The sequence below is a fragment of the Ceratotherium simum genome, chromosome 9, assembly GCF_057802395.1.
Source record: "Ceratotherium simum simum isolate JZ-2026a chromosome 9, ASM5780239v1, whole genome shotgun sequence".
NCBI lineage: Eukaryota > Metazoa > Chordata > Mammalia > Perissodactyla > Rhinocerotidae > Ceratotherium > Ceratotherium simum.
The window spans coordinates 13,661,537-13,682,920 of NC_141908.1; the positions used below are offsets into that span (position 1 = coordinate 13,661,537).

The 21,384-nt window shown below is 34.8% G+C and overlaps 1 long non-coding RNA gene across 4 annotated transcripts in view; it reads left to right on the top strand.

The window, feature by feature from the left end:
- Positions 1 to 21,384, top strand: part of LOC147916238 (uncharacterized) — a 164,828-nt gene that overhangs the window by 31,128 nt on the left and 112,316 nt on the right. For 3 of the 4 annotated variants that reach the window (XR_015553162.1, XR_015553164.1, XR_015553161.1), the window contains one exon: positions 13,725 to 16,513. The exons of the other annotated variant lie outside the window; for it this stretch is intronic. This is a non-coding gene — a long non-coding RNA (uncharacterized LOC147916238). Of the gene's footprint in view, positions 1 to 13,724; positions 16,514 to 21,384 lie in introns of those variants that run through there. 4 annotated transcript variants of the gene reach the window in all.

Sequence of the window (21,384 nt, forward strand, 5' to 3'; positions counted from 1 at the left end):
AAAAAAATGTGTATTCTTCGGTTTTGGGATGGAATGTTCTGTATATATCTTCTAAGTCCATCTGGTCTAGTTTGTCATGTAAGGCCAATATTTCCTTATTGATCTTCCATTTGGATGATCTATCCATTGGTCTTAGTGGAGTGTTCAAGTCCCCTACTGTTATTGTGTTACTGTCTATTTCTCCTTTTATGTCTGTTGATAGTTGCTTCATATATTTAGGTGCACCTAGGTTGGGTGCATAGATATTGACAAGTGTTATATACTCTTGTTGGATTGTTCCCTTGGTCTTTATGTAGTGCCCTTCTTTGTCTCTTTTTAAGTTTTTGTTTTAAAGTCTATTTTGTCTGGTAAAAATATTGCTGCTCCAGCTTTCTTTTCATTGCTATTTGCATGGAGTATCTTTTTCTATCCTTCACTTTCAGTTTGTGAGTGTCTTTAGGTCTGAAGTGTGTCTCTTGTATGCAGCATATATATGGGTCTTGTTTTTTTATTCAATCAGCCACCCTATGCCTTTTGATTGGAGCACTTAGAACATTGACATTTAAAGTAGCTATTGATAAGTATGTACTTACTGCCATTTTTTTACTTTTTTTCTGGGTGTTTTAGTAGTTCTTCTCTGTTCCTTTCTTCTTCTCTTGCTCTCTTCCCTTGTGGTTTGATGGCTTTCTTTAGTATTATGTTTGGGTTCCTTTGTCTTAATTTTCTGTGTTTATTTTGTAGGTTTCTGGTTTGTGATTACCACGAGATTCATAGTATATAATATACAATGGTATATAATATATATACAGTATATAATATATAATATATTTAATAACCTACATATATAACAATCTATATTAAGTTGATAGTCTCTTTAGATTGATCTTTTTCTCAATGCTTTACTCTTTTACTCCCCTCCTCCCACATGTCATGTTTTTGATATCACATCCAACCTCTTTTTTTTACATTTGTATCTGTTAGCTTCTTATCAGGGAAATAGGTAATTTTTTCCTATTTGTGGTCTTCTTTTCCCCCTTAAATAAGTCCCTTTAGCTTTTCTTGTAGGACTGGTTTCTTGGTGATAAACTCTTTTAATTTTTGCTTGTCTGAAACTCTTTATCTCTCCTTCCATTCTGAATGATATCCTTGCCAGGTAGAGTATTCTTGGCTGTAGGTTTTTTCCTTTTAGCACTTTAAATATATCATGCCACTCTCTTCTAGCCGGTAAGGTTTCTGTTGAGAAGTCAGCTGATCGTATTATAGGGTTTCCTTTGTATGTAACTTGTCTTTCTCTTGCGGCTTTTAGGATTCTCTCTTTATCTTTAATTCTGGACATTTTGATTATGATGTGTCTTGGTGTGGGCCTCTTTGGGTTTATCTTGTTTGGTGCTCTCTGTGCTTCCTGTACCTGGATGTCTGTTTCCTTCCTCAGGTTAGGGAAGTTTTCAGCTACTATTTCATGAAATAGATTCTCTGCCCCTTTGTCTTGCTCTTCTCCTTCTGGGACACCTTTAACACAGATGTTAGTGCACTTGATGTTGTCCTAGAGGTCTCTTAGACTGTCCTCACTCTTTTTAACTCTTTTTTCTTTTGTCTGTTCATCTTGGGTGATTTCTTCTAGTCTTTCATCCTGCTCACAGACCCGTTCTTCTGTATCCTCTACTCTGCTTTTGAGTCCCTTTAGTGAATTTTTCATTTCCAGTATTGTATTCTTCATTTATACTTAGCAAGACTTCCCTAGCTTGAGTATAGTCTTATATGTGTTCCTTATGGTTTCATTTACATTTAATTCCTTAATCTGTCCAGAATTTATATTGATTTATGTTGGATGTATCACCTGTTGATATAAAATATATTAAGTGGATAAATTGAATCTTCTACTTGGTCTCCCCTACACTCACCTTTGCTCCCTTTCAATCCAAACTCAACATCACAACCAGAGTAATTTCATATCTCTAGACCTCCATTTTCTATGTTTAGCATGGGATCATGAAGAAGTAATAAACACATACTTTAACTCCTTGTATCTTATAATTTTGTTGTAAAGCCAAGGCTGGTTTATAAGTGTAGTTACACAAAATTGTAAGATGATGGTTCAAGAAATGTCATTTGGCAATATTTGGTAAATAGGAAGTGAGAGACATCACCAAATATATATAGATATTTGGAAGAAAGAGAGTACTTGAGAGAGCTGGAATGCCTAATAGAAAAATGAACCAGGATGAACTTTAGTTAGATCTTGTGGTATAAGTAGGATATACTTAAAGTGAGTTAAATTGTAACAAAAGGTTCAATGACAAAGAGTGGAGAACAGCATTTGTAATGTTGGCCATTTGGGAGGGAAATGAGTGTAACAGATCTTGTTTACCAAATAACTGCTTTGTTGTTGCCATATACTTACAGATCCAATAACAGACGTTGGTGATACTTATTTGATGGCTTTGTTGTGCTACAGATTGGCTATATGACCTATAAAAATTCACTTCACTTTTCTGAGTCTCTATTTTCTCATTGTTAAAATGAAGGAGGTGGATTAACAGACCTCTAAGGTTATCGAAAATATACAATTCTATGAATCCATGATTCTATGAATGCTTAGAATTTTAGCCACTTGGTGAACTGAAGAGAGCTGGAGGAATCTATTTATCAGCTCTTAAATCATTCCACATGGGTGGATGTCTATGCTTTCCCTAGACAAAATAGGCAAGCCATTTTTATTTATCTCAAATTCTCTCTTTCTACCCTAGCGACATCGTCTTATATGGACTATTTTTGACTAATCAACGCCATGACAAATAATAGTTTTTGTTAAGTAAGTGTTTACTAAGTACTTTGTAAGTACTCATTTCAATTATCTGTACCACTTGGACATAAATATAACTTAAAACTATCAAGAAGTGCTCTCAAAATGAACCTAAATTATACATATACCGAGGCACATTGGCCCATAGGTTTAAAAAATAGTTTTATATAGAAAGAAATTGTCTTGGAAAACAAGTTTCAATAACCTCTGCTGGTCAGAATAATCTCAGATCTATGTCTTGTTGAGTCAGTTTTGCTCCCTATACATTCCACTCAGTTGTAATGCCAACCTCCCAATTCTTCTTAAAGTGAAGATGGCTGGATATTAATCTGGACATTAGGAAAGATAAGTTGTTAACTTCCAAACAGAAGTGATGATTTAGGATGCATTGGGTGAGTTGCCAAATGTCTATTCTAGTCATTTCAGTCTTTCCAACTTTATAAATCCATCAGATCATGCACTGCTTCCTTCTGAGAAAATAAATTTGGACTTACTATGATGACGGCTGAAAAACACTCCATGTTATATTATTTTTCACCAGTAAAAAGTTTCAGTGAGTTTTTGAAATCCCTGTTACAAGCCTTCTGCTAACATTGGCATGGATTGTTAAGTCATATTGCTTATCAAGGAGATAGCATGTAGCTGCAAATTTCAGGAATATTTTGATTGTCTATAATTTTGAAAGGCTATATGTCACAAATTTTTCATGGCACCCTCTCAATTTCAGGTACTAGAGTTGTTCATTTCAGGAAACTAATTTATTTTGTAACTCAAAATCTATTTAAATAAATTAATAAATCAGATTTTCTTAGATAACTGAGAGAGAGAAATTTGCTTTGTTTGAAAAATATGGCCACTTTGCAAAAGAAATCTACGAAATGGTTCTCTCTCTAGCTCTTTAAAAAAACATGCTAGGGGCCAGCCTGGTGGTTTAGTGGTTAAGTTCATGCTCTCTGCTTCTGCAGCCCGGGGTTCGCAGGTTTGGATCCTAGGCACAGACCTATGCACTGCTCCTCAAGCCATGCTGTGGCAGCATCCCACATACAAAATAGAGGAGGATAGGCACAAATGTTAACTCAGGGCCAATCTTTCTCAGCAAAAAGAGGAAGATTGGCAACAGATATTAGCTCAGGGACAATCTTCCTCACACACACACACACACACACACACACACAAAAGGCATGCTGATTTTGAAACAGAAATATAATATGAATGATAACCTAAATCCATTCAATTAATTGAAGCTGGAAGACAATTTCTCTCAATGTTCATTTAGTTATTAATTGTGTTCTTCCAAGCATGATATTTTTCCACGCATCAATCCAACATCACAACACACATGCAATGATCCCCAAAGCATTCTTCTGTAGACAAGTCTGTGGATCTTAATAAATCTTGTATTCTTTCAGTTTATTTCTGCTTTTACCCATTGCTCTTCTGCTTCATCATCTTTGGGGCTAGCCACCTCCTCATCTACGACTTCTGAGCCCTATGTTTGATCCCTCAACCAGCAAGAAGTTTTGTTTTCTTTATTTTGACCCTCATTACCGCTTCTGCACTATTTGTTCATGGACTCATTTTAGTCTTTAATGTTCTGTCCCCTAGCTGGAAACAATTCCGATGTCAAGCCAGCCAATGTGGCTGACTTTGCTTCTTCATCCCCATGTGAGCTATTTGCTCTTTCTATAGTTGCAGGAGAAGACTGTGGCTCTTGATGGAAATTGCTAGAATATTTTGATATAATGAATTTGGAATGAGCTTTCAGTTTGAATCATAGCTCTATTTGCCAGATCAAAATTTTTGAATATCTTACTTAAAATCCCTATAAGTTGCTTCATATAAAATTGGTATTTCAATTTGTTTCAAAGAGTTCCAGCAATGATTGAATAAGATAGCATACGCTAAGTGCCTCATATTGTGTCTGGTCCATAGTATGTGCTAAACAAATGATAGAACAAATCTAGAAACTCTCAACACTGAATCATGTTGTTATTGTTGTTTTTGAGGAGATGATTAGGTTTTTTTTTTAACACTACACTGCAGTAACACCTCTTTGCACATCACTCCTTACTAAAGAACAGAGCAGCAACTAACTATAACCTAAGAATCCAATATCCCATTCCTTGTAAGCTCTTGAAGAATGTGACCTTACCTATTAAGTGGGACTTAAAGTAGATCTCATTTTTAAGAAAATACATACTACAATTATAGTCCCCTTATCTTCTACCAACACTAACTCATCCCTAAAGAGAAGAATATTTCTCTAAATATAAGAAGGTATGATTCAAAGGAACTTTGTTCTCAAAAGACTTATTGACTAAATTACTACTGATTCTGCATAAATAAACCTCATTTTTCCTGAAGTGGTATTTCCAACATATTTTTATCTTGTAGAAGTTAAAATCATAAGGTAAACTGTAGAACCAAAGAAGTTTACAGATTGAATGTTACGTTTTCTCCTTTCTAACCCCTGTAAACTCAAAGTCTTAGAGTAGAAAGCCATGTACTTCTGCCTTCAATCAAGGTAATATAACCTGTTTATTTGTTTTATCAGTGGCTAGTTATTTAATATGGTAACAAAAATTAATATTCCTTCTTCAAATTCTTGGGAATAGAGTAGAGGGCAATTTGGGCAATTTTATTCCTTTTGGGGAAAGGAGTGAAAGGAAAATGGAAAAGTTCTTTTTTTTCTTATTTCTAATTCTCTAATAAAATAAAAAGAAACTGCATGGCTTCTAATAAGCATAGTATCATAGAATATTTCAGTCAATCTGAAGAAAATTTCTAAAATTCCAAACTCCCTATTCATTGATGGAAGGGAGAACCCTGAATAACTAAGAGAGGAAATAATATTGCTAACTTTTATGAGAAAATTATAGCAGAAACTCTCAAAAACAGCAGGGAGGAAGGAGAAGCAATAGAGACCACTGTGCACCAATGCAATGAGAAAGGGCACTCTCACAGCTTATAAAAAAGTAGACAGCTTTGTTGTTTTTTAGCTAATGCTGTCAGCTGGGCCAACATGTGCTCAAATGAACATAAATAACTTTCTTGCAACATAAGTAATACCCAGAAAAAGCCTCTCTTTGTTCATAATTTAGCAAGATAGAGGACCACTCTATGATTATTATCTGAAACAATATAGAGAGGACAATTTACAACCACAAAAATAACTAAATAATCTCCTTTTTATATCTAACATGAGTCACCACTGTTTCTTTGTCAATGGCAATTCCAAGCCTGTATTCATCTTTCTGCCTCCTAACTATAATTATCGAGATGCTGAATCGTCTAATTGCCTCAGCTTCCTGACAGCACTCAACAACAACAAAAAATGGCCTCTGCTTCCTAACACCAAGAAGAGAGAAATGCCCTGTGAATGGTGGAGTAGAGAACTCTTAAAATACATTCCTCCATAAAAGAAATAAGCATACTGGAAAAATTTATCAAAATTTAGCTTTTTCAGAGACCTGTGAATTTACCAAAAGTATGCAACATTCCAAGAAACAAGAAAATTGGCTGAATGTCAGTTAAAATAGAGAGCTTTGTGACATTCTAAGTTGCTCTATTCCATTCCCCTTTTCCTAGTCTTAGATAGCCTTGAAAATCAATAGCTTCAGAATCACAGTAGCTATCAAAACCAGCAGCCTTGCAGCCATTGGAGGCAGCAGGATGGGTTTGTAATTCACCGAAAGCTCAAAACTTAGAGAATAGCCATTATGTGAACTGTGTGGAAGCTCCTTGGAAACCCCACTCACAGTGTTTGTCTTTATATCACTTGTCTTGGAGCTTACTCAGTATAAAAAGATATTTCTCTGGTGCATTTGTCAAAAAAAGGGTTATTTAACATCAAAACCTGTCTGAAGCAGCGATAACAGTTGTGGCAAACAAGAGGCAGATCAAAAAACTTAAAAAGGGAGGCTGAGAATAATATGTCTATAGAGGGTTTTGAAATGTCATAACATATACCTGAGAATCTGGAAGTTCATGCACATGTGAAGGGCTGTGGGCATGCCCAGAAAAGATTTGATAAGGCCGTAATGTCTTACCTGTGGAAGACTTTGAAGCACTGCACAAGCAGGAAATGAAGGCTAAGGCAGAGTTGTAAGCTGTTAGAGTGTTGAATGTATACACACACACACACACACTCGCACACACACACACAGAGTCCCTAAGCAAAGGCTGGGAGACTAAATGGTTCAAGGTCTTTAAGAAATTCTCTGTCTAATTATTAGCTGATCACAAAGAAAACTAAATAGAGGTTTTAGTGGCCACAAATGACAAAGAATACAGACTTTACAGAAGTAATTCAGGAACTTCACTAAATAAACAAATAGCAGCAACAGCAACAAACCTGGGAGGAGGTGATCTGATTTTCAGAATTGCCACACTATATTATTTTAAATATCTAATTTTTAACCAAAGTTTATGAGACATATAAAGAAACAGAAAAGTATGGACATTATAAAGGAAAAAAAGAATCTATAGGAACTGTCCTTAAGGAAGTCTAGATGTTGGACTTAGAGAAAAAGAGTTAAAATCAGCTATTATTAATAGGATCAAAGAAGGAAAGAAAACTATGCCTACAGAACTAAAGGACATAAGAGGAAAATGTCCCATAGGATAGATAATATCAACAGAGACATAGAAATAAAGCAATGAACCAAATAAAATTTCTGGAGTTGGAATATATGACATAATCGAAATAAAAATTTCACTAGAATGGTGTAATAGAAGATTTGAACCAGCAGAAAGAAGAAATAGCAATATCGGAGAGATAGATTAATTGAAATTATCCAGTTTGAATAATGGAAATAAAAAGTATGACGAAAAATGAAGAGAGCCTCAGAAACCTGTGGATACCATCAAATATAGCAACATATATGTAACAAAATCTCCAGAAAGAGAGGAAAGAGAGAAAAGGGCAGAAAGAGTCTTTTTAGAAATCTTTGAAAATTTTATGAAAAACATTAATCTACACATTTAACAAGCATAAAAACTCTACATATAATAAAATTAAAGAGATCCACATATAGACTCATTCTAATCAGTCAAAAGACAAAGACAAAGAAAAAAATTTGAAAGAAGCAAGAGAGAAGTGACTCATCACATACAAAGAATATTCACTAAGATTAACATCTGACTTCCCATAAGAAATTAGAGAGTGTGAAAGGCAATGTGATTATATACTTGCAGAACTGAATGAAAAAAAGAAACATTGACCAGGAATTTCAATTCAACCAAACTACACTTCAAAGATTATGGCATAATTAAGACATTCCCAGACAAACAAAAACTGAGAGAATTTGTTGTTAGCAGACTTGCCCTACAAGAAACGCTAATAGGGGTCCTTCAAGCTGAAATGAAAGAACACTAGAAAATAATTCAAATCCACATGAAGAAATAAAGAGCACTGCCAAAAGTAACAACATAGGTAAAAATAAAAGGTATTATAAATGCATTTTTTTATTTGTCACTTTTTTCTGTCCTATATGTTTTAAAGTTCAACTACATAAACAATACTCATAAAATTTTGTTGATAAAGTTATAAAGATATTTTATGTGACAATAATAGCACAAAACAAAGGAAAAAAAGGGGAATCAGAGCTCTACAGAAACACAGTTGTTCTTTATTATAGAATATGTTTGTATTAGTCCAACTTAGATTGTTATAAGTTAAAATATTAATTGTAATCCCCAGGGCAATCACTAAGAAAGTGATGGAACTAACTCAAAAATATAGAAAAGAGAAAAGAATATAAATGGTACACTAGAAAATATCTATTGAACACAAAAGAAGCCAGTAAAATGGAAATATAGAGGAACAACAACAACAATAACAACAAAATCTGTGGAAAAGAAATAACAAAAAAAAAAAATCACAGAAGTAAATCCTCCTTTATCAGTAATTACATTAAATGTAAATAGACTTAACACTCCAATCAAAAGGCAAAGACTGGCAAAATGGATTAAGAAAACATGATCCAACTATATGCTTTGTACTGGGAACACACTTCATATTTAAAGACACAAGTAAGTTGAAAGTAAGAGAATGGGAAAATATTTAGCATGCACACAGTAACCAAAGAATGCTGGAGTAGCTATGGTAATAGCAGACAAATAGATGTAAAGTGACAAAAATTTTTACTAGAGACGTTGAAGGATAATTTGTAATGATAATAAGAATAATCAATCAGGAAGACATAAAATCTATGAACACATATGCACCTAAAAACAGAGCAGCAAAATATGAAGTAAAAACTCACAGAATAGAAAGGAGAAACAGGCAATTAAACAGTAATAGTTAGAGGCTTGAATATCCCACTTTCAATAATGGATAGAACAATTAACCTTAATATCAGGAAGGAAATAGAAGACTTAAAAAATATTATAAACCAACTGAATGATATTATAAATCTATAGAATGCTGTACCCAAAAAGAGCAGAATACACATTTTTCTCAAGTTCACAGGAAATATTCTCTAGGATAGGTCATATGTTAAGCCATAAAACAAGCCTCAAGACATTTGAAAGAGAGCCAGGCCTGATGATCTAGTGGTTAAGATTCGGCGCTGTCACTGACACAGTCCAAGTTCATTTCCCATTCATGGAACCACATCATTTGTCTGTCAGTTTTCATGCTATGGCAGCGGCTCACATAGAAAACTAAACTAAAAACTAGGCTACACAACTATACACTGAAGCTTCAAGAAAAAAATAATTTGAAAGAATTGAAAAATCATATGAAATATGTTTTTTGACCACTATAAAATGAAATTAGAAATCAATAACAAAAGGAAACTTGGGAATTCACAAATATGTGAAAAGTAAACAGCACACTCATAAATAACCAACAGAATCAAAGATGAAATCAAAGGGGAAATTACAAACTACTTTGATACGAATGACAACAAAAACACATAACACCAAAACTATGGGATACAGCAGAGCAGTGCTTAGAGGGAAATTTATGACTATAAATGCCTATATTAAAAAAACAAAAAGATCTCAAATAAACAACCTAACCTTCTATCTTAAGAAACTAGAGAAAGAAAAGCAATCTAAACTCAAAGCAAGCAGAGCAAGGAAATAATAAATGTTTGAATTGCAATAAATGTAATAAAAAATAGAGAAAATCAATGAAACCAAAAGCTGGTTTTTGGGTAAAAACCAACAAAATTGACAAATCTTTAGTCATACTAACAAAAATTGAGTAGAGAAGATTCAAGCTACTGAAATCATGAATGGAAAGAGGGATATTATTAACAATCTTACAGAAATATAAACAAAAAAAAGTATAAGGGTGGCCAGCCCAGTGGCATAGTGGTTAAGTTTGCATACTCCACTTCAGTGGCCTGGGGTTCACTGGTTCAAATCTCGGGTGCAGACCAACACACCGCTCATCAAGCCATGCTGTGGAGGCATCCTACATACAAAGTGGAGGAAAATGGGCACAGATGTTGGCTCAAGGCCAGTCTTCCTCACTCCACCCCCCCAAAAAAAACACCCAACAAACTAGGAATAGAAGGCAAGGGCACCTACAAAAAATCCACAACTAACATTATATTTAATGATGAAAGAATGAAACTTTACTTCTAAGATTGGGAACAAGTATGTCCACTTTCATTATTTCTATTCAACATTATATTGTAGGTTCCAGCTAGTGCAATTAGGCAAGAAAATTAAATAAAAGGCATCCACATTGGAAATGAAGTAGTAAAACTCTCTATATTCTCAAATAACATGACCTTGTATATAGAAAATGCTCAGGAATACACATACACACAAGCAAAACTATTAAAAGTAATAAAGTAATAATAAAACTAGTAAGAAACAATAGAAGGAAATCTTAATGACCTTGGATTAGAAAATGGTTTCTTATGTATGGTAACCAAAGCACAAGCAACAAAAGAAGAAAATAAATAATTTAAACTTTATCAAATTAAAACCTTTTTGGTTTAAAGGACTGCATCAGGAAAGTAAAAAGATAACAATACAGTATTGCACATTTAAAAATTTGTTAAGAAGATAGATCTCATGTTAAGTGCTCTTACACACACACACACACACACACACACCAAAAAAAGGGTCACAGGAAGATTTTGGAGGTGGTAGTTATGTTTATTATTTCGATTGAGGTGATGATATCACAGGTGTATGCATATGTCCAAACTCATCAAGTTTTATATATTAAATATGTGCAGTTCTTATAAAGCTATTATTCCTCAATAAAGCTGAAAAAAAAATCTTCATGGAATGGGAACAAACATTGAAAATCATACATCTATTAAGAAACTTTTATTTAGAATATATAAAGAACTCTTAAAACTCAAAAATAAAAAGATAAATAATCCAATAATATGGGCAAAAGATATGAATAGACATTAGTCCAAAGAAACTATACAAATGGCCAGTGTGCACACGAAAAGTTTTCCAATGTCACTAGTTTTAAGGAGAATGTAAATCAAAACCACAATGAGATAACATTTCACACAGAGTAGGATGACTAAAAGAAAAAAGACAGATAATAACAAATGTTGTTGAGTAGGTGGAGAAATTGGAATTCTCCAACATTGCTGGTAGGATTGTAGCCATTGTGGAAAACAGTTTGGCAAATCCTCAAAATGTTCAACGTGGAGTTATCATATGACCCAGCAATTATACTCCTAGATATTTATTCAAGAGAGTTAAAAACATATGCCCACACAGAAACTCTGTACATGAATGCTCTTAGCAACATTATTTGTAATAGTCAAAAAGTGAAAACCATCCAAATATACACCTTGAAATTATTATTAAATGAAAGAAGCTAGTTACAAAAATATCTGCATATTGTATGATTCCATTTTTATGGAATGAACAGAATAGGCAGGTCCACAGAGACAGAAGCAAATTTGTGGTTGACAAGGGTTAGGTGTCGAGGGAAGTGGGGAGTGACTACTAATGGTTATAGTGTTTCATTTTGGAGTAATGAAGATACTGTGAACTTAGATAGTGGTGATGGTTGCACAAATTGTTAAATATGCTAAAAACCACTGAACTGTATGCTTTAAAAGGGTGAATTTGATGGTGTGTGAATTATATCTCAATTAAGATGTTATTTCAGCAAATCATTTAGTCTCTCCCAATTCTCTTATCAAAATGCCCCAATGTTCCTCTGGTGTGTACTCTCCATACCTTTTCTCACTCCCTTGTCTCACCAAGCTACAGAAACTTACCTTGTATTGACTCTAGATGTGTTTCTTGGGTCTTTGGCTGGTGAATTTTACCAGTTCCTCAAAACTTATTATTGACAATGATAATAACAATCATATACATTCAAAATGATTTAGAATTTACCAAGGTTTTTTTGTTTGTTTTCTTTTGATCATGTATCATGCAATCTTCACAAAATCCCCTGAGGTATCACTGTTAGAGTAAAGACTATGAGAATTAGAGAGGTTATTTGCCCAAAGCTACAGAGCTTGTGAGGTGGTTTCAGAAGTTGATGTCTCCAGATTACAAAATGTTTTATTTCATTTTGAGCTTCTTCCAAGGAATAGTCGTTTTGCTTTAATTTTTCAAAATACAAGGTGACACTGACTTTCCTTGGTGGATAAACCTATATTTTCCTGCCAAAATTACTAAGAATTTAATTTTTCTCTAAATCTATTTCCTCCTTTAATGTATAAGACTGAGCTCCTGTGGCTTGCCTTGGTAACAAGTCATAAAGTAAAGAGGTAATTTATGTTGAAATGCCATATCATTTAATAGGAAGGCATCTCACCCTGTAACCAGGAAAAGTGATATATTTATACATATATACATATGTGTGTGTATATACATATATATATATATATATAATTTTTTTTTTTTCTCCTGGAACCACTTGTACAGTGACTACAACTCAAACTTGGTCAGGTAACAGAATCTGGACTGTTTTCCCTCCAATATAAGTTGCAGTGAACATTATAAAAGTAAAATGGGTTATTTATAGCTTGAAACCTTTTCAATTTCATTTTATAGATTCTCAAGATACAAGTTGCAAGCGGCCCCTTTTATTATTGGTCTAAATAGTGCTATTACCCAGTTATTCATGTACTCAATTACCAGTGCATATATTTACTTTTTATGATTTGTTTTGATTGAAAAAAATAAGCTTTTATTTATTTCATTTTAAAAATTTCCTCTCCCATCCAATAGAACTCCTTATTGATCTAGATTTGTTGTATTTTTTTCTCTTCAGTCTACTATTGATACTATTATCTATTTGCTTCGTATCTTTCTTCGCCGTGGTTTCCTTTTGGTTTTGATTTTGGTTTCTCTCAAATAAGCATGCTAATTAACTTTCCCTTTACATTTTTTTCCAGCATTATGAATATTACTCAATGTGGTAATACTTGAAGAGAGAGTTATAAGCACTCAAGTCTACTTCATTTATTCAATTTCATTGAGTCAGTACTGGTTTGGAAAGAGCTTGGAATTAGGAATGAGATGTGTAAGATGTCACAGTCTGCCATTTATTTGTGGTGTGACTCTGAAAAAAAAATCACTTAACTTTTGTGAAGCCAAGATTCTCTTTACTGTATGATGGAGATAGTAATACCAATCTTGAGGGATGTATAAGAAGCAAACAGTGAGGCCCATAAACAAACCTTATAAATGGTAGCTAATGTTTATTATTAGCTGTACTATTGTTAGCTAATGTCTCTGAAGCAGAGCAAATGAAAGTCTAAAGGATATCTACTATAATCAAGCAGGCAGAGAGCTGGGCATGCCTTGGAGCTTTTATTTTGTAGTCTGTGAGATAACCTTGCTAGTTTTCCACTTTTAGAGGCAACAGATAGGGAAGAAAAAGAGATATTAAATATGTTCCCCTTCATGAATGTCTGTGTTTTATCATGGGAATCTCCCCGTATTTCCTCAGAATGACTGCTTATAATCAATGCACTTATTCTTGCAGCTACCTCATCATGCAACCTGCTATTGGGATGGAAGTTCCCAGTGGTATGATAAGAATCAGGAAAGCAAACATATTAGTCAACAATGACTAGGTCCAATTCTGCCACCATACTTTCTATACATGCATGTTCTTAACAAGAAATTGCCAGGGGCTGGCCTGGTGGTGTAGCCTTAAGTTCACGCAGCCTGGGTTCATGCGGCCGTGGGTTTGACAGTTCGATCGTGGGCGTGGACCTACTCACCGCTCGTCAAGCCAGGCTGAGGCGGCGTCCAACATAGAAGAGATACAACTCTACAACTATGATACACAACTATGTACTGGGACTTTGGGGAGAAAAAAAAGAAAAAGAGGAATATTGGCAGCAGATGTTAGCACAGGGCCAATCTTCCTCAAAAAAAGAAAAGAAAAAAAAAAACAAAACAAAGCATCAAGGAGGCCAGTGGCAGGTGTCGACGTGATGTGGTTTAAAAAAAAGGGAGAAAGAAATTGCCAAAGTCAAATGCTGGACTCACATAACAACAGCTTATATTTAAAGAGCACCACCTGATTTGAAAATTTCAAGTTTTCTTGGAGCTGGTATTTCATTTGTTCTCCTCATAACTCTTTGTGTTACTTGGAAAAAAAAAAAAAAAAGACCTACAGTATTATCATCCTATAACACATACAGAAAAACTAAGAAAGAGATGAAAAGGAGTCAACCTATGAGACGGTGTGTGGGAAAGGCAGTCATGCAGAGCCTGTCACACTTTCGTGGTCGCATAAGAGTGTGCCTTAGGTCTGGAATATTTCCTTGTCATGGAGATAAAGAGCCCTCACAGCCTGTGCTGGCCATACTGCCTTGTTTGGGAGTATCTTCCCTGTTCCGGATTTGAAGTGTGCGTCTTTGTTCTGCCTAAGTGTGTCTTATACGGCACCTGGCCAGCCTCATTGTTCTGTCTGTTCCTGGTGGGGGGTGAACTTAGTCCTTTGCCTGCAGCGCAGGATGGGTGTGTGCAGACCATCTCCCTGTGTTGGCTGCAGGGTGGAACCCTCTGGCAATGAGGGATCAGTGCTCACTATAGAAGCTGATCTTGCTCTGTCTATTCTTTGAGTAAAGCATTGTTTCATTCAGAGCCTGTGTGAGTTGTGTCTTTCTTGGCGACCCTTGAACCTGCAAGCCAAGCAGTGGGTTGACATCCTGGGGCTGCTGGTCTGCCTGGGTGTAGGCATTGTTATGTTCTTTGCTATTCTCCATGCAGTGGAACTCCTCCCCTGGATGTGCCCTTGAAACATATTAAAAAGTAACATTGGGAATGACATAGAATTAATTCCAGAGAACATGCAGGATGTGCTTACTTTCCCTTTGTGAATATCTTATATTCCAAGTCAGTGTTGTTCAAGAACATTTTCTATGATGATAGAAATATTTTATAACTATGCTGGCCAATATTGTAGTCACATGAAGCTACTGAGCATTTGAAATGTGGCTAGTGCTAACCAGAAACCAAATTTTCTATTTTACTAATTTTAACTAACTTAAATTTAAATCTAAATAGAGCCACATAGGGCTAATATTTTCCATATTAAAAGGACAGTTCTAGATCTTATAGCTTGTTATCTGTGCTTTGTACAATCTTTCAACATTACTTATCCGGAGAATGGTTTATCCAAAGCCAGAAGAGTTACAGAAAACTAATAAAAAATCAATGGTATAATGGAAGCAACATCGAATTTGGAGTTGTGGGAAATCAAGATTTGGCCACCCTGAAATCTATCTCTTTACCTTGGTTGTTTTCTCTAGGAACATTTGACCTCCCCCACTAACTGCCTAAAGAATTTGACATGGTGGTTCCTTCCTGGAACAGATCTATCATGATGGCTGTAAAGATAATGTAGGATAAATGTTACAATAGGAAAGGCACCAACAAGCCCATCTTATTGGAAGTTCTGTCTCTCTGGCCACATTCTCTGGATGGCCCTGTGAGGAGTTGCCAGACAATCATTTACATTTATAAGGGAAATCTCCCTTTGTAAAGGTATCCTCCTCTCTGTTTTGGGAAGAGGGGGGGATGGCCTCATTTCTAGGGGCTTATCAATGTGAAAGGTGAGGCCTTAAATCTGCATAATAACCTTACTCTTGTTTACTGTGCTTTAGTGGTAGTCTCCTGTAACTGACTCCCCCCACCCCCAACATCCTCCTTTGTCGTTGGCTGAACATGGTATTTAAGATGAGAATTTCTGCTATTGTGTTGAGAAACGCAGTGTCCCTGCTTTCTCCCATGTATACATGTTATTAAACTTGGTATTATTTTCTCCTGCTAACCTGTCTTGTTAATTATTTGGCCAGCCATAAGAACCTTAAGGAAAAGGGCAGAGGGAGATTCTCTCTCTTCCCCCGACAGAGTCGTAGAGAATTTGGTTTACATTGAAGAAAGCCACTTAAACTGTCTGAGTCTCTATGAAACAGGATTAGAATACATTCTTCTATAAACATGTGGAGTTGTGGAGTTAAATCAAACAAAATATGCATGTAAACTCCAGCAAAAATAAAGAAATCAATCAGAATTAGTTTCCTCAAATTTCCCCTAGTGCAAGTATCTAGAGGTTTGTCACAGAGCATTTCCGACCACTCAGTTTGAGAGTCCTTCTCAAATAGGGATGTGGATAGTTACATGCTTTTTTGCAAACACATATTAATGGTAATATATAGTTTTAGTAGTGTGCTAAGTATTTTGCCCACTATTTCTTTTGTAGATAGAAGCACATCTTTATATTACAACTTCTGATTAATTTTAGTATTTGCCTCTTGCTCAGAGATCTATTTGTAAAATTACATATATTTGGATTTGGTTTTACAGCATAGAAATGAGCAAGCAAGTGCAGGAGCTACTGTTACTCTTGCACATTTTTTTCTTTATTAGTCAGTGTCCTGTCAGGAGAACTGAAGCAACTGTAAAGAAAACTAGTTGCATGTGTTGGAAATGCAGAGAGAGGAAAAGGGGCAGCAAATTAACTCAGATGTTAGTATCTGTAATAAGCAGCAGCCACCTACCCCTACGACCCAGCTGGGTGAATTAAAATGAGGAAATGTCAGAGCCTGCAAAGACTGAGGAGGTGACACACAGCCAGTAGGAGAATTACAAGGGTGGAGCTACTACTTTGCTGGAACAAAGCAAGTTGAGTCCTGGGGTTAAAATTAGAAATTCTTAATAGATGCACACATCCAGAAGTGCTGCCAGACACAAAAAGAGAGGAAGAAAGTGGCTTCTCCTGTTCTCATGCCTTCTGATCTCCCATCAGTGCCTCTTATTAGCAGAAACTAACGAGGAGCCAGCTGTCAAGGGATCCTGGGAAATGCAATCTGCATATTCTTAGCCACAGCATTATAGTGCAAAAAAGTTGCATGTAGGGCTGGAAAAAAAAAGGTTTCTAACTGGGATATTTTCTGTCAAAGTGATAAAACTTACAGAAATCATATAACAGTTAGTTTGCTTGCTCATCTTGAAGCTTCTTGGATCTGTGATTTGGTGTCTAGCTATATTTTTAAAACTTTCTTCCCCTTCGTTTCTTGAAATATTTCTTCTGTTAATTTCTCTGTCTTCCAATTTCTGGTATTCCAATTATGAAGGTATTAGACTATTTGATATTGTACTACAGCTCTTGGATTCTCTCTTGTCCTGTATTTTCTCTGTGTTTCTGTCTGCTTAGTTCTGTTGACCCCTCTACAAGTTGACTTGTTCTTTCCTTATCTGAACTGAACCCATTGAAGTCATTCTGTATCTTCATTACTTTTTTCTCATTTCCATTCAATTCTTTCACATAGTTCTGATGTCTCTGCTGAAATTTCTCATCTGATCTTATCTCTTGTCTACCTTTCCATTAGTGCCTTTAAACTATTAACCATTTATTTTAAATTTCTTGTTAGTCTCAATACCTGTATATTACGTGAGTCTTATGTAGTTGATTGCTTTGTCTCTTGGCAGTACGTTGTTTTTTCTTGTCTTTCCATATGCCTTATAATCTTTATTCTTTAAATCCAGATCTCTTGTGTGGGACAGTAGTGATAGAGGCAAATAGATTTGATGCCTGATAATGGGCATGCCTTTCTATCTGCTTTGCCTTTGTTATGGGGGCTTGGTTTAATTTATTTAAGTGTTGCTGTGGTTGACTTCAGGGCCCCACACCTTCAGATTTATCCAAGTACACTTCATGTTCAGTGTGGGAGCTATATTGCCAGAGGATTTTTCTCAATGTCTGCTCCACCTTGATTTTTACGTCTTCCTTCTGCACTGTGTCTCAGAGGGGTCTTCTCCACCCTCCTGTAACTCTCCCAGCTTTTTCTTTCATTCATTCGTTCAACAAGAATTTAGTAAGTACATACTCTATGACAGGGCAAGGCCCTCTCTCCTTTGTATTTCAACTTGGGGCATTAATATTTTTATTCTACAAACCTTCAGGGCTATTTTGACTGTTACAAAAGTAGGAAAACACTTTTGGGAATTTAGTTTCAGTTGAATTTTATTCACAGATTAATTTGGTGTGAATGTGACAATTTTAAATAGCAAATATTCTAGTCCAGAAGAGGAGAGTGTTTACTATTTCTAACATCTTCTTTTATGCCATGAGGTGGCATTTTATAATATACGAATAGATTTATTATCGAAAACAATGTTATTCTCTGACTTGCCGGAGACTTCCTTATGTAAGAGATCATTTGATGAAGACAATTACTGAAAAAAAAGGAAAAAAAGTAATTAAAATATCACATACTTTGCCAATACGACAGGCCAAAAACAATTTGAATGAAGCTGAATCAATAATCCAAATGAATGGTGATTTAAAATATCAATTGCTACTGTTAGGAAAAAATTAGTTTCTGCTTTTCTCTCCCATATTAGCTTTTCGGTCTAGACTCAAGCAGAAAAAACATCAGTTCAAAAAATAGCAAAAATGTGTTTAATTCCACAGGATTATAAGATATTTATATATTCTTCATAATATTTTTATTTACGTATATTAAAAAATTGATTACTAAAATTAATGCATATATTAAAATAATTTATAAATTTTATTCTAAATTTTACTTTGTTCTAATTTTATTTTAAATTATTATAAATCTTATTCTAAATAATTTCTATTATTTAGAAATTTTATTCATGCCTTCAGTTCTGATTATTACCTCTTTCCATATGATTTCTAAACCTTATGGGATATATTTATCTAACTATATGTAAATCTATATTTACACCTAAACCAACCTCTAAATCTTAGTCTATAATATCTACATCTCTATCTAGCATCTGTCTATCTATCTACCATCTGTCTATGTAGGTGGAATTACAGAAATCTGTAGATTGAAGCTTAGATGTCTCTCCTGGCATCCAGCACTGCATTTTGCGCTACTCACCTGATGGTTTGTCACGTAAGATGTTCTGGATCTCTAAATTCAACATGTCCGGAGCTTAAATTTTTCTCCTGTGGACTCAAGACAAACTTTTCTCCTGACTCCCTATTTATACTAATGGTAGCACCAACCTCAATTCTTGGAGTCACGCTGAATTCAATCTCCAGCCACTAAACACACTAAGCTTTCTATTCCACAAACAGTAGGACTTAGGTCAAATTTTGCTACTCCCAGAATAAGTCTTTACCGAATCTCTGCCTTGACTTTTGACACAGAAATCCAGTCTGTTCTATTTTATCTATCCATGAGACAGGTATTATTAAATACCTACTCTTTGCCGGACACAAAGAAAATAGGAGGGGGTAAGACTGATATTTGTCCTGAGCTCAAAGACCTTAGAGTATAGCTGAGAAGACCAATATTAAATAATTATATTGTGATTCATTGACACCTGTGCATCCTGAAGCTATTTTATTCCACTTGCATTGCAAGAGAAACTAAAACATCACCTCCTTCCAAGGAACTTTCCTTGGCCCTACTTCAAAGTCCCCACAGTCTGGTGGTTTACGCTATACTTATAATGCCAACCTTTTAACTAATTTTAAATGATTTAATACAATTTAATTGATTGTAAACTCATCAAGGAATATTCAACTCTGAATATCCCCAGTACCTGGAACTAACAGGAAATCAATAAATGTGGTGAATTTAAATGTGTATAAAATTGTAAAATGCCCATGTTTTATCAGAAAGAGAATATTTTCAAATTCCTTCTACTCTGTTTTCCTGCTGTTTTCTTTGTTTTTGTTCTTCATCACCAAGAAATTATAGAGTTGTCATGCTGTTTTATAATTATTCACTAACATTATGTGACATGTGTTGGATTATTTTATTACATGTTATGAGGATAACAATAAAATCAAGCAAGATGCATAGTAAACAAATGAGTCTAGAAATTACTCCAGGGTAATTCTTTCCATTTTTTTGTAAATGCATGTAATAGGTGATCATATAGAATAAGTAGAACCTGCCTAATGAATTCTGATGCCCTGTTTGTTTTGTTTTTTTGTGAGCTTTTTTTGAAACTTATGGAATTTAGTGACTAAAATAAAAATAATAAATGCAGAGTACATGCTATATAAATGTGTATGTATATATTTTAAAGATGAGAATGGAATTTCATTGCTTGATCATTTTCATATTCATCACACTGGTATGCAAATTTAAACTATCTCTTTGACGCAAATCTGCTCTAAAGAATGACAATGTGCTACTGCTGAGGATAACCTAAAGAATGTGTCACATACTAAGCAAGGTAGCAGGAGTATGACCCTCTTCTCTTGGAAATTTAATTTTAATTAATTGCTTTTAGAAATTCCCAAGTCTCCAAGTTATAAAGGGGTTAAGCTTTATTGGTTTACTGCTAGGTAATGGTGATGTTATTCTTAAAAAGAGGGATGTACCAGTGTCACAAATAATGACACTTGGAAAGCTGCTTAGTCTTAATGGTAGTCCTATTTATTTCCACGGATGAAAATAATCCTGAGTGAGCAAAGATGGTATATTTGGTAAGATGGCATTTTTACGTAATCAAGGGTAGACTGATAAATTAGTTGCTCAGTGAGATGCAACTAGTGATTTTATTTTATTCTTGGTTACCTGTTATTGTTTTGCTTTCTCAAATTCATTTGGAGGAAAAGTAAAGTCACACAGTTAAGTTGACCTTGTTTTCACTGAGGTCTTAAAATGTAAACAAACACATATTTATCTATCAACAAAATAGTTTATAAAAATAAATATTTTTTGCTGTCATTTCTGGTACACTCTTCCACACCTCACCTTATGTGGCTTATTAAACTAGCCCTCTACTGAAGTTTCAATATTCAAACATAGCTTTTAACCAATTTGCTAAATGACAGTTAGGTAAGTTAGCCAGAGTGGTACATCTTTGATTGTGTGCCCATGTAAAAGGAACATATTAAAAATTAACCAAAGCTTGCCGTTAAAATAGTGCTTGGAGTCATGTTATTTGCTACCTCTGTAATCAGAGTCTGGCTGGCAACTATGAACTTGAGAGATACAGACAGCAACTATAGCAGTGGGATAAGTGAATGTCTTTTCCCAGAGAATTGTTCTATGTATTCTGATCACACCAATGTGAAATGCTCAAAGGCTGTATTTAAATTGACTTTGACTTGTCTGAATCATTTAATAAGGCCATCTTAGCAATAAATACTTTCATAATGTGTCAGAATGTTTGAGTAGATGAGCAGGTAG